Here is a 14,804-nt window from a genome sequence, read left to right on the forward strand (position 1 = left end):
GTCATAAATGGTTTTGATTGTGTTAAGCTATGTTCCGTCTATACACACTTTGGTGAGAGTTTTGACCATGAATGGATGTTGGACTTTATCAAATGCTTTCTCTGCATCTATTGGGATGATCACGTCATTTTTGACTTTTCTTTTGTTAATGTGGTGTATGGTGTTGATTGATTTGCGTATGTTGAACCATCCTTGTGCACCTGGGATGAATCCCACCTGGTCATGGTGTACGATCTTTTTGATATGTTGTTGGATTCAGTTGGCTAAGATTTTGTTGAGAATTTTTGAATGTATATTCATCACAGATATTGGCTGATAGTTTCCTTTTTTGTTGGTGTCTTTGTCTGGTTTTGGAAGTAGGGTGATGATGGCATCCTAAAATGTCTGTGGGTGTGTTCCTTCTTTGTAAACTTTTGAAAAAGTTTGAGGAGGATGGGCACCAGATCCTCTTTGTATGTTTGGTGGAATTTGCCTTTGAAGCCATCTGGTCCTGGGCTTTTTTTTTGTAGGGAGTGTTTTTATGACGTAGTTGCTTTCATTTCTAGTGATCGGTCTACTCAGTTGGTCTATTTCTTCTTGATTCGGTTTTGGCAGGCTGTAAGTCTCTAGGAAGTTGTCCATTTCTTCTAGGTCGTCAAATTTGTTGGCGTATAAATGTTCATAGAATTCCTGCATGGTTTTTTGTATTTCTGCAGTATCTGTTGTGATTTCTCCTTTTTCATTTCTTCTTTTGTTTGAGGTTTTTCTCTCCATTTCTTGTCAATTTTGTTTACCTTTCCAAAGAACCAGCTCTTGGTTTGATTGCCTTTTGTCTATTGTTTTTGAGACTCTATTTTATCGATTTCCTCTTTGATCTTTAGGATTTCCTACCTTTTGCTGACTTGAGGGGTTTAATTTGTTCTTCTTTTTCTAGTTCATGTAGGTGGTGGGTTAAGTTGTCAATTTGAGATCTTTCTTCCTCTTTGAGGAAGGCTTGTAGCACTATCAACTGCCCCTGAGCACTGCTTTTGTGGCCTCCCATGGATTTTGAGAAGTTGTGTCTTCATTATCATTTGTCCTGAGGTATTTTTTAATTTCCTCTTTGATTTCCTCATTGACCCATTGGTTTTTCAGTAGCATGTTGTTTAGTCTCCATGTAATAGGGTTTTTTCTCATTTCTTTTCCCGTGGTTGATTTCTAGCTTCATGCAGTCATGGTCAGAGAAGATACTTGAAATTATGTCTATACTCTTAAATTTGTTGAGGTTAGCTTTGCACCCCAATATGTGATCAATTCTTGAGACTGTTCCAGGTGCACTTGAGAAGAATGTGTATTCTGATGTTTTGGGATGTGATGTCCTGAAGATGTCAATGAAGTCTAACGTTTCTATTGTTTCCTTTAGGATCTCTGTGGCTTTATTGGTCTTCTGTCTAGAGGATCTGTCCATGGATGTGGGTGGGGTATTAAAGTCTCCTACTATGATTGTATTCCCATCAATTTCTCCTTTTATGTCTGTTAGTATTCGTTGTAGGTATCTGGGTGCTCCTATATTTGGGGCATATATGTTGATGATTGTAATATCCTCATCTTGATCGGTCCTTTAACCATTAAAGAGTGTCCTTCTTTGCCTTTCTTTATGGCCTTTGTTTTTAAGTCTATTTTGTCTGCTATGAGTATTGCAACTCCTGCTTTCATGTCTTGTCTTAGCATGAAGTATCTTTTCCCATCCCCTCACTTTCAATCTATATGTGTCCTTTGTCCTTAGGTGAATCTCTTGTAGGCAGCGGATTGAAGGTTTTTGGTTTTTTAATCCAATCTGCCACTCTGTGTCCTTTGATTAGAGCATTCAGTCCATTGGCATTTAAGGTGATTACTGATAGATGACTATTTATTGCCATTTTAAACCTCATTTTCCAGTTCATTCTATGTTTCCCCATTCTTCCTTTCTTTTTTTGGTTTGATGACCTCCAATTATTTTCTACTTGAGTACTTTCATTCTCAATTTTGGGACTGTAATACTTGGTTTTGATTTGTGCTTACCCTGTTTATTAAGTATGTTAAACCCTTCCTATAATTGTGTGTTTTAGCCTGATAGTCCTGTAGGTTCAAACACTTCATTACCATAATAAAATTGAAAAAAAACAAAAGAGGGAAGAAAAAGAAAAAAGAACCTATTTATTTCCTTACTTCCCTTGCCCACATTTTATGATTTTGTTGTCTTTCTTCAATTTTATTTTATTTTAAACATCTTTATGATTAGATCTCTATGCTGGCTTATTTATGTGACTGCTTTCCAAATGTTGTTTCCTCCATTCTAGTTCTTCCTCCTTTTTTTTTTTTTACATTGTAGAGAAGCCTTTTCAGTATTTCTTTTAGAATGGGTTTTGTATCTCTGTATTCTTTCAGCTTTTGTGTGTTGAAGAAATTCTTTTTTTTTTTTAATTTTCAGACTGAACAGCAAGGGGATCAAATTATCCTTACATGTATATGTTACAATTACATTTTTTCTCCACCCTTTGTTCTGTGGCAACATAAGTATCTAGACATAATTCTCAATGCTATTCAGCAGGATCTCCTTGTAAATCTATTCTAAGTTGTGTCTGATAAGTCCAAGCTCCCGATCCCTCCCACTCCCTCCCTCTCCCATCAGGCAGCCACAAGTCTCTTCTCCAAGTCCATGATTTTCTTTTCTGAGGAGATGTTCATTTGTGCTGGATATTAGATTCCAGTTATAAGTGATATCATATGGTATTTGTCTTTGTCTTTCTGACTTACTCAGTATGAGATTCTCTAGTCCCATCCATGTTGCTGCAAATGGCATTATATCATTCTTTTTTATGGCTGAGTAGTATTCCATTGTGTATATATATACCACCTCTTCTGAATCCAATCATCTGTCGATGGACATTTGGGTTTTTTCCATATCCTGGCTATTGTGAAGAGTGCTGCGATGAACATGCGGGTGCATGTGTCTCTTTTAAGGAGAGTTTTGTCCGGATAGATGCCCAAGAGTGGGATTGCGGGGTCATATGGAAGTTCTATGGATAGATTTCTAAGGTATCTCCAAACTGTTCTCCATAGTGGCTGTACCAGTTTACATTCCCACCAACAGTGCAGGAGGGTTCCCTTTTCTCCACAACCCCTCCAGCACTTGTTATTTGTGGATTTATTAATGATGGCTATTCTGACTGGTGTGAGATGGTATCTCATGGCAGTTTGGATTTGCATTTCTCTTATAACCAGCAATGGTGAGCATTTTTTTTCATGTGCTCATTGGCCATCTGTATATCTTCTTTGGAGAAATGTCTATTCAGGCCTTTTGCCCATTTTTCCATTGATTGATTGGCTTTTTTGCTCTTGGGTTGTATAAGTTGTTTATATATTCTAGAGATTAAGCCCTTGTCAGTTGCATCTTTTGAAACTATTTTCTCCCATTCTGAAAGATGTATTTTTGTTTTCTCTTGGGTTTCCTTTGCTGTGCAAAAGCTTTTCAGTTTGATTAGGTCTCATGGGTTTATTTTTACTCTAATTGCTATTGCTTTGGGAGACTGTCCTGAGAAAATATTCATGAGGTTGATGTCAGAGAGTGTTTTGCTATGTTTTCTTCTAGGAGTTTGATGGTGTCCTGTCGTATATTTAAGTCTTTCAGCCATTTGGAGTTTATTTTTGTGCATGGTGTGAGGGTGTGTTCTAGTTTCATTGCTTTGCATGCAGCTGTCCAGGTTTCCCAGCAATGCTTGCTGAAGAGACTTTCTTTTTCCCATTGTATGTTCTTGCCTCCCTTGTCAAAGATTAATTGACCATAGGTGTCAGGGTTTCTCCAGGTTCTCTTTTCTGTTCCATTGGTCTCTCTATCTGTTTTGATACCAGTACCACACTGTTGTTGATGACTGTGGCTTTGTAGTATTTCTTGAAGTCTGGGAGAGTTATGCCTCCTGCTTGGTTTTTGTTTCTCAGGATTGCTTTGGTGATTCTGGGTCTTTTGTTGTTCCATATAAATGTTTGGATTGTTTTTTCTAATTCTGTGAAAACTGTCATGGGTCATTTGATAGGGATTGCATTGACTGTGTTGATTGCTTTGTGTAGAATAGCCATTTTTACAGTATTGATTTTTCCAATTCAGGAACATGGAATATCTTTCCATTTATTTCCATCTTCTTTGATTTCTTTGATTAAAGTTTTATAGTTCTCGGTTTCAATTTCTACCTTAACCACTTTCAACTTTTCCCCACATGTTGCCTCTTATCAGGATTGTAGTTATTACCTCTCATTGCTGTATCAGACTCAACTAATTTATTTTCTTTTCTTTTGGCCATGCCTGAGGCATGTGGAAGCTCCCAGGCCAGGGATCAAGCCCATCCTACAGCAGTGACCCCCATGGCTGCAGGGACAGCCCTGGATCCTTAACCTGCTGTGCCACAGTGGGAAATTCTTTAACAGATGATTTTCCCTCCAATGTTTGCTGATGACTGTAATTCTTCACCTAGTGTATTGATTAATCAGGTTTTTATTACTTTTCTCCACTTTAGGGCTGCCCTGTGGCATATGGTATTCTGGGGCAAGGGATGAGATCCAAAGTGCTGTTGCAACCTACTCAGAGGGTGGGGGAATGAGGGGTGTGCCCCTCTTCCACCCTCTCCTCCTGCCCCTGGAGTCCATTCTTCACCCAACAGCAAGAAGAATAAAAACTCTATGAGGTCATCCCTTCTGAGTTTGGGTACCTCCCATGGCTTTGCCTAACACACCGATTCCAAACTCCTTACACAGCGCCTGGCCCTTGCCTACCTCCCCACCCTCCTGGCCAGCCCCCTTTTCTTTGCTCACTCAGCTTCAGCCGTATTCATCTTCTTAGTGAGCAACCAATGAGTTCAAAGCAGGTTGCCCGCCAATAGGCTGCTTTGGCAGATTGACCCTTTTGAATTCAAGTCACTTTGGAAACAGCCAGTGCAAGAAGAAGGCTCTGACCTTCCTTTGTTCCCCTGAGAGTGGGACATAAATCTCCCATGGGAAGAGGGCCTATCTACACCAAGATAAGAGGCAACCTTATGGCCAGAGAAAGGGACGTCCAGGCCAAGAAAGCCATAGAAACAAACACATTTTGTTCATTCAGTAATTTGCTGCCCCAAGCAAAAACCCTTCTGTTTTGTCAAAGTTTCACATCTTTGTCTAAAAAGTATGTTTGCTGTGGCCACTTCTGAGGGCCTCATCTCCTTGAGCTTCCTATATGTATGACATTAAATCTGATTTTTCTCCTGTTGCTCTGTCTTATGTCAATTTCCTTATTAAACCCAGTCAGAAAGGGAGTTCCCATTGTGGCTCAGGTGGTAACGAACCCAACTACTACCCATGAGGATGCGGACTTGATCCCTGGCCTCGCTCAGTGGGTTAAGGCAAGCTGCGGTGTAGTCACAGATGCCGCTCAGTTCCGGTGTTGATACGGGTGTGGGGTAAAGCTGCAGATGCAGTTCTGATTCAACTCCTAGCCAGGAACTTTCATACACCGCAGGTGCAGCCCTAAAAAGAAACAAATAACAGTCAGAAAGAACCTGGAATGGTGGAGGAAAATTTTTTCCTCCCTACAGCTCATTCATGCCAAGCCCATTTACAGCTTGAGCCTCCCTCCCCTTGGCAGGCCCTCCCCCCAGATCTTTGTGAGATTAGCACCCTCCCTCCACCTCTGCTCAAGCCAGCTTCCCTGACCACCTCACACAAAAGAGTGCCTCTCATTGCACCCACCCTTTATTCTCTACCTTATGCCCTGCTAAATTACTCCCCTATCGCTAACGATGAACTGAACCGCAGTGGCTGGGGCTCATTACCTGACCTTCCCTTTATCCCCATCATTACAGAGGAAGAAAAGAAGCCAGAAGTCAGCATGGCCCCAGGCATCACCCCAACCTCAGCCCCCTCCCTGTGCAGTAGAACTCTATGTAGTGTTGTCACTGCCATCACTTGGCACTCTGACATGAACAGCTGTCACTCTTGGCATCTTTCAACCAGTCCAGAGAGCACAGCACCAGGGCAGCAGTAGTGGAAAGGAGGCTACAGTGACCTCCACTCCTATTGTACAATTTTTGAAAATTGAAGTGTAGTCAATTTAGCATGTGTTAGTTTTGGGTCTACAGCAAAGTGGTCGGGTCACACATATATCTATATATTTATATGTGAATTCTTTTTTCAGATTCTTTTCCACTAGAGTTATTACAGGATATCGAATATAGTTTTCTGTGCTGTTTAGTTGGTGCTTGTTGTTAATCTCTTTTATGTACAATAGTGGGTTTGTTCTTCTCCTACACTTGAGAAGAGGCTGGCATGCTTCTTGACTATTCCTAATCTGAGGAAGTTGCATTGCCCTGAGGCATGAGAGCCCCTGTGGCCCCAAACAAATGGAACCTCTCAGCATCCAGGGAAGGACCCTGAGGACTCTGGGTCTGGTGGTTTCTAGTTCCCTCCTCCACCAAAGCTGAAACAGGAGCTAAATAAGGCATTGGTTAATAAATCATAAACATGGCTTGGATGAGAGATGCCTATGTGAATTTGGCAAGTAACTTAGCATGATTTCAAAGCCTTGAGTGGCATTGCTGTAAGAAATTTTCTTTTGTTCCCATATACTGATTATTTATAGGTACAAGTTTCCCCAGCACTTCCATTTAAGGCAACAAAATAAGGGTAGGGTAGACGTTAGGCCCTCATTCTGAGTACTTTGTAAATATATGAAATAATTTTAAAAGCTCTATCTCATCAAGATATGTTTCTAATAAAAATCAGCATTTGTTTTTTTTTTTTTTGGTTGGTTGTTTGTTTGTTTTATATTCTCCCTTCTGGCTCTAGAGGATTTCAATATTTTTATTTTTATTTTTAATTTTTTATTTTTATTTTTTTTGTTTTCTCACTGTACAGCAAGGGGGTCAGGTTATACTTACATGTATATATTACAATTACATTTTTTCTCCCTCCCTTTGTTCTGTTGCAATATGAGTATCTAGACATAATTCTCAATGCTATTCAGCAGGATCTCCTTGTAAATCTATTCTAGGTTGTGTCTGATAAGCCCAAGCTCCCGATCCCTCCCACTCCCTCCCCCTCCCATTAGGCAGCCACAAGTGTCTTCTCCAAGTCCATGATTTTCTTTTCTGAGGAGATGTTCATTTGTGCTAGATATTAGATTCCAGTTATAAGTGATATCATATGGTATTTGTCTTTGTCTTTCTGGCTCATTTCACTCAGTATGAGATTCTCTAGCTCCATCCATGTTGCTGCAAATGGCATTATGTCATTCTTTTTTATGGCTGAGTAGTATTCCATTGTGCATGTATACCACTTCTTCCGAATCCAATCATCTGTCGATGGACATTTGGGTTGTTTCCATGTCTTGGTTATTGTGAAGAGTGCTGCAATGAATATGTGGGTGCACGTGTCTCTTTTAAGGAGAGTTTTGTCCGGATAGATGCCCAAGAGTGGGATTGCGGGGTCATATGGAAATTCTATGTATAAACTGGTACAGCCACTATGGAGAACAGTTTGGAGATACCTTAGAAAATCAGCATTTGTAATATATTATGTTTATATATTATTTTTTTCCTTTTTACGGCTACATCTGTGGCAAATGGAAGTTCCTAGCCTAGGGATCAAACTGGAGTTGCAGCCGCAGGCCTGTGCCACAGCCACAGAAATACCAGTTCCAAGCCACATCTGTGACCAACACTATAGTTTGCAGCAAGCCTCGATCCTGAACCCGCTGAGTGAGGCCAGGGATCGAGGCACAGCAGGAACTCCTAATTATGTTATTTTCATCATTTGTGTATTAACCATAATTATAAATATGACTCAGTCTGTACCAAGCATAAAGAAAAAATTTCACATCCCATGATTCCATAAAACTATAATTGTTTTGGTGAACATATATAAATATATGTATACACATATATATACACATATAATTTATTTATTTATTAAAGTATAGTTAATTTACAAGTTGTGACATTTTCTGCTGTATGCATATATTTTTATTGATGCAAAGAGGTATCATAATGTGAAGAGTAAAACGCTTTTAAATGTAACATATATTAACTTGAGTATAAAATTTCACTGAGGATATGATTGGAAATTTCCAGTTTGAGGAGAAAAAGGAATATTTTAAATTTTCTTATGGTTGAAGAATTTTTTGCTTTTTAGGGCCACCCCTGAGGCATACGGAGATTCCCAGGAGAGGGGTTGAATGGGAGCTATAGCCACTGGCCTACACCACAGCTACTGTAACGTGGGATCTGAGCCAGGTCTGCCACCTCCCCCACAGCTCACGGCAACACTGGATCCTTAAACCACTGAGCAAGGCCAGGGATTGAACCTGCATCCTTATGGATGCTAGTCAGGTTCTTTTCTGCTGAACCATGATGGAAATTCTGAAGAATTTATTCATGCAATTTTTAGATGGATGACAGTTGGAAAGTCATTACAGTATTGGGGTATCATTGGGTACATGTACCAAAGTGGGGTAACAGTTTTATTTCAAAATACCTAGCCTACAATTTTCCAGAAAGGAGAACCTTTGCAAAACACTACTTTGTTGCTGGAGGGTGAGGTCCCAGTTTATCAAAAGTCTTGTAGGTGGTACATAAGCAAAAGTATTGGAAGACCCACATTCTACAAGGTTGAGGGAAAGGAATTGGACTAGCTGCTCTGGCTCAGGGTGGACTGTGCATCAGGAGGACACTGCCTACTTGGGACAAGGATCTGACCCCAAGGGTTAGAGGGCCCTGAGGCTGAGATTCCAGGATCACCAACTTTTCTGGGAGTTCCTGATAAATTTTATTTTATTTATTTAAAAAAAAATAAAAATTGTTCTCTTTTTAGGGCCGCATCCGTGGCCTATGCAAGTTCCCAAGCGAGGGGTCAAATCAGAGCTGCAGCTGCCAGCCCAAGTCATAGCCACCGCAACGTCATATCCGAGCCATATCTGTGACCTATGCCAGAGCTCACAGGATTGCTGGATCCTTAACCTCCTGAGCAAGGCCAGGGATCGAACCCACATTTTCATGGACACTAGTCGGGATTGTTACCTCTGAGCCATGAGGGAAACTCCACTGATAGCTTTTATTTTAAAGCTGAACCATAGCATGGATGTATCTGGATGTAGTATGGATGTACCTGGATCAGATACAACCACTGGATGTATGCGGACCCCACATATCCCTCTGGTCCAAGGACTGATCCAAACCCGTTAACCACGTGGCCCGTTCCAGCCAGCATTTCTTCTGGTTGACTTACAGCCTCGGAAATCTCAGGCAGTGGCTGGGACTCCCTTGGTCCCTTGATCCCTTGGGGATAAAGGATTTCATACCTTTCATCTCTGAGGGCTGATGGGACTGGGGGGCAGGAGCTGGAGGTGAGGGTCTCAAGAGAATGAGGAGCATCTGCCCTTTCAAACAGCCTATGGGAATATTCAGGTCCTGGAAGGGAGGGGCTGAGTAACAGCCATGACTCACACCTGGGTTCCCAGAAGGCCCCACCTGCCCAGGCCCACCTGGGCTCCTCTGTCTCTGGCTGCCCCTTTTGCCAGGAGGTGGAGTTTTCAGAGACGGTGATGTCTCTGATTGGAGAGAGTGGTGCAGACTTCTGGCACCTTCCTTACCCCTCCCAGCCCTTCTTTTTCTTGTCCATGCACTGCATTTCATGGTCTTATGACCTGTTTTCAGAGAGGGGTGTGAATTTTCCTGCTTACTTGTGCAAGCAAACAGTCATGCTTCCATGAATAAGAGAAGAAGTGTTTCTGGACTTCCCAGGGAGAAAATCAGATCACTTGGCTTGCTTCCAAACTGTCAGTTTAGGAGCCAGGTTGTGGGTGGGGTGTGAAAAGAACTGGGAGGAGGCTCTGACTGTGGACCTACACCCCTGGGTGGGCTCTCACCAGTTCTCGGGTCATCCTTGCACCAGTGTCCAGGTGAACCGGGTGGTTGTAGGTGATTCAGCAAGGCTGTTCTGGGGAGTGAGGAATGGGGTGGGGTGGAGGCCTGTACAAAGGCACACAGGCTTGCCCTTGCTCCTCTGACCAGGACGAAGACCTGGAGTAGCCTCTGACCTGGAGAAGCCACCCATCCCCAACCTGTCCTTCAGATATGCTCCCACCCAACTTTGCATCTTTTACTTTCCCTCGCCTGCTTACTGCAGCCCAGGCATGTGCGGTGAGCCACACCCTAACCCTCTGGGCTGCTTGGACACAGAATCCAAGATATCCAGTCAAATTCCTAAGCACCTGCCTCCTACTTTCCAGGTACATGGATGGGATCTCCTGGAAATCTGGGGGGAGCTGTGCTGGTGTGATGTGTTACTTGCTGGAGGTGTAGACAATTTGACTTCCCAGTCCATTGGAAAGACTTCCTACTTCTGGTTGTATTTCCTGTGCGTGGTCAAATGGTGGGGGGAGGGTGCTGGCTTTTCTCACTCAAACCATCTGATCCTTTCCATTGAGAAACACGCTGTTTTGTTTTTTGAGGTTGTCTATTCCCCACTTTTATTTAACATTATTTCTAGAGGTCTTAGCTTGTGTCATAAGGCAAGGACAATAAAGGGCACAGCTTAGAAAAGAAGAAGTAAAACAGTATCAACCAAACATATTTATTTCCTGATGACTTGATCATATATGCAGGAAACCCTAAGGAATCCACAGAAAAACTACCAGAAACAACAAATTTAGCAAAACTGCAGGAAACAATAGCAATACACAAAAGTCCACTGCATTTCTATGAAAAGCAACAAGCACTTGGAACACAAATTATAAAAATAACCTCATTGAAAACAGCATGAGTACCCCACAGATGCTTAGGAATACATTTAATGAAAGCTATGCAGGGCTTGTATGTTGCAAAATTAAAAATTAAAAAGAGGAATTAAAGAATTGCTAAGTCAATATAGATACATACTATGTTCATGAATTGGAAGACCTAATATTGTTAAAATACTTGTACTCGTCATCTGTTACTGAACAACACATTACCCAAAACTCAGTGGCTTAAAACAATAAGCATTTATTACACATACAGCTTATGTGGGTCAGAAATCTAGGGGCACCTTGGTTGGGTAGCTGTGGCTCATGGTCCCTTAGGAGGCTGTAGTCAAGATGTCATCCTCCATGCATTCATTTGAAGGCTCGACTGGGGCTGAAGGAGCAGCTGCTAAGGTGGCTCAAAAACAACTGGTTTTTGCTAATTGTTAGCGCTAATTGTGGGCATGTGCAGGGAGAGGACAGAGAGCAAAACGAATGAAAAAAAACGTGTGGGGTAAGGGACTGGTTTCTACCCTGATGGTGGTGGTAGTTACACAACTGACATTCAACAAACTATACACTTAAAATTGGTAAGTTTTGTTGTATGTAACACTCTAACAAACAAATAAAAACTTCATAAAAAAGTGAACGTGAAGACCTAGAAAGATTATGACATTTCTGGATATATAAAATCTTCCTTTAAAGTATAAAAAAGAGGTGGGATACTAGCACGCTAAAACCAATCTTCAGCAATAAAAAGTTCTGGTACCTTGAAAATATCCCCAGCTACCATAAACTAACATAAGAAGACTTTTTGATAATAAGCTACACTGCTGTGTATGATGAATATATTCAAAATCACATGCATTGATTGTCCTTTCCTGGAGGTTATCATCAAGATGCAAGAATAATACCAACAAAATCAGCTCCAAAGAGGAAGGAACACTGGACAAGTATCTATTTTAAGCAATCATTTTAAAGAGATAACCCAAACTGATTCAAGGCTTTCCATCTCCTGATAGGAAAACCATGTGAAGACCCTGTGGGAAGCTGCTGTGTGTGGTAACGGACACATAATCTACCAGTAATCCTCTGAAAAGAAGCAGCAGAGTGCTTTCTTGGTCACCCCTTCCTTAGCTCCCCTTGTTGCCTTTGACCGCAGCAGCACTGACCCAGATTAATATGTTTCACACTGTCCTTTAAACTTTCTCAAAGCCACACTTTACTTCATTTTCTTGTGCATGACAATGCCAGGAACACACAAAAAAATGAGCTTGTTGAAGGTGACCTGTGAGCTCCATTTTTAATCCATTCAATAACTGGAGGGCCAGTTAAACATCTCTGATGATCTTAGAAGAGAAAATCTGCTACAGCTACAGACTAGATTCTTCACATCAGGAGGAAAGTAGAGGCTGTCCACATCATAAAGCTTTCTTGGAGGGTGGTCAGCCCACCCAATTCCTAACATGGGCTGCAAGAAGCTGCTGCAGATATGTGCCTTTCAGGACCTCTGGGTACTTTACAAACTTCTTCATGGCCCAGATCTCCCTCCAGAATCGTGTCTGCATTGATGATGCACAGGGTCTCATCTTAGCGGTGCAGTCAAGGTAAGAGCTGGGAATAGGTTTGTACTTGGGTATCTGATGGTTGAAACAGATGTGGATGAGAGCCTTGACGTGTGCAGTGGAACACTCCAGACCCCCTGGACCTCTGAACACTGAGCTCTGTTACCCGCCAGCTGTGCAGCCTGAACTTCTGTCTCCTCCTCATCATTTAAAAGGGAAGCCCAAGATTTCCACCACCATAGAGAGCATGTCAAGTACACGCTGACAGCATCCTGACAGTTACAAAAACTTACAGTGTTTCATAGCAGACAAAGTACTACTTTGATAATAGAGAATTTTAAAACTTAACAATTATTTAAAGAATATAGATTAAATGTGAGACATTCTGCTAGGCACCGGGGATTATAAAAAATAATGGATAATTTCTAAACTGAAGGGGCAGACTCAGAAAAGGTTTCAGGGTCAGATCTTAATAACATTTTTGAAGAAAAGAAAGGATCTAACGGTAAAGGAATGGATGTAGTTGGAAGAAACTGCACATGGTTATGCAAAGCTACCTAGTAAGAGTACAGACATAAAGCCCGAGCTCCTTCATCTGAATCTTTTTTTTTAATTTTTTTTATTACTGAAATGAATTTCTCATGCCTGTAGTTGTTTAATGATCGTAACAATCTGATTTCACAGGATTTCTATCCCAGAGCTTAAGAATATCCCCCCACCCCCCAAACTGTCTCCTCTGGAGGCCATAAGTTTTTCAAAGTCTGTGAGTCAGCATCTGTTCTGCAAAGAAGTTCAGTCTGTCCTCTTTTCAGAGTCCACATGTCAGTGAAAGCATTTGACGTTGGTGTCTCATTGTATGGCTGACTTCACTTCGCATGAAAGTTTCTAGGTCCGTCCATGTTGCTAGGAATGCCGGTATTTCATTCTTTTTAATGGCTGAGTAATATTCCATTGTGCATATGTACCACATCTTCTGGATCCACTCCTCCATCGATGGACATTTAGGTTGTTTCCATGTCTTGGCTATTGAAAATAGTGCTGCAATGAGCATTGGAGTACATGTGTCTTTTCAATCATGGTTTTCTCTAGATAGATGCCCAGGAGTGGGATTGCTGGATCAAATGGTAGTTCTATGTTTTGTTTTCTGAGGAGTCTCCATAGTGCTTTCCATAGTGGTTGCACCAATTTACACTCCCACCAACAGTGTAGTAGGGTTCCTTCTTCTCCACACCTTCTCCAGCACTTCTTGTTTGTAGGCTTTTGGATGATGGCCATTCTGGCTGGTGTAAGGTGCTACCTCAGAGTGGTTTTGATTTGCATTTCTCTCATAATGAGTGATGTTGAACATCTTTTCATGTGTTTCTCGGCCACCTGTATGTCTTCTTTGGAGAACTGTCTGTTTAGGTCTTCTGCCCATTTTTTGACGGGGATGTTTGTTCTTTTGGTATGGAGCTGCAGAAGTTGTTTGTAAATTTTGGAGATCAATCCCTTGTGAGTTGATTCACTTGCAAAGATTTCCTCCCATTCTGTGGGTTGTCTTTTTGTGTTGTTTAGGGTTTCCTTTGCTGTGCAGAAACTTTGAAGTTTGATTAGGTCCCATTTGTTCATTTTTGCTTTTGTTGTCAATACTCTGATAGGTGGATCTGAGAAGATGTTGCTGTTGATTATGTCAGAGAGTGTTTGGCCTATGTTTTCATCTAGGAGTTTGATAGTGTCTGGTCTTATATCTAGGTCTTGAATCCATTTGGAGTTAATTTTTGTGTATAGTGTTAGGGAGTGTTCTACTTTCATTCTTCTCCATGTGGCTGTCCAGTTTTCCCAGCACCCCTTATTGAAGAAGCTGTCCTTTCTCCATGGTATATCCTTGCCTCCTTCGTCATAGATGAGTTGGCTGTAGGTGCATGGGTTGAATTCTGGGCTTGCTATCCTGTTCCACTGATCTCTATTTCTGTCTTTTTGCCGATACCATACAGTTTTGATGATTGTTGCTTTGTAGTATAGTCTGAAGTCTGGGCGCTTGACTCCTCCAGCTCCATTTTTCTTTTTCAGGGTGTCTCTGGCTATTCTGGGTCTGTTATGCTTCCAAACAAACTTTAGAATATTTTGTTCGAGTTCTGTGCAAAATGTCCTTGGTAATTTGATAGGGATTGCATTGAATCTGTAGATTGCCTTAGGTAATATAGTCATTTTGATAATATGAACTCTTCCAATCCACGAGCATGGTATATCTTTTATCTCTTTGTGTCATCTTTGATTTCTTTCATCAGTATCTTATAGTTTTCAGAGTGCAGGTCTTTTGTCTCTTTAGGTAAGTTTACTCCTAGGTATGTTATTCTTTTGGATGCAATGGTAAACAGGATTGTTTCCCTAATTTCTTTATTGTTAGTGTATAGAAATGCTGTCGATTTCTGTGTATTAATTTTGTATCCTACGACTTTCCCAAATTCATGGATGAGCTCTAACAGTTTTCTGGTAGAGTCTTTAGGATTCTCTAGGTA

This window comes from Sus scrofa, chromosome 3 (assembly GCF_054392235.1).
Source record: "Sus scrofa isolate SSC_HxYL_T2T_F1_AM1 chromosome 3, Sscrofa_HxYL_maternal_Yorkshire_Landrace_v2.0, whole genome shotgun sequence".
Classification (NCBI taxonomy): Eukaryota; Metazoa; Chordata; class Mammalia; order Artiodactyla; family Suidae; genus Sus; species Sus scrofa.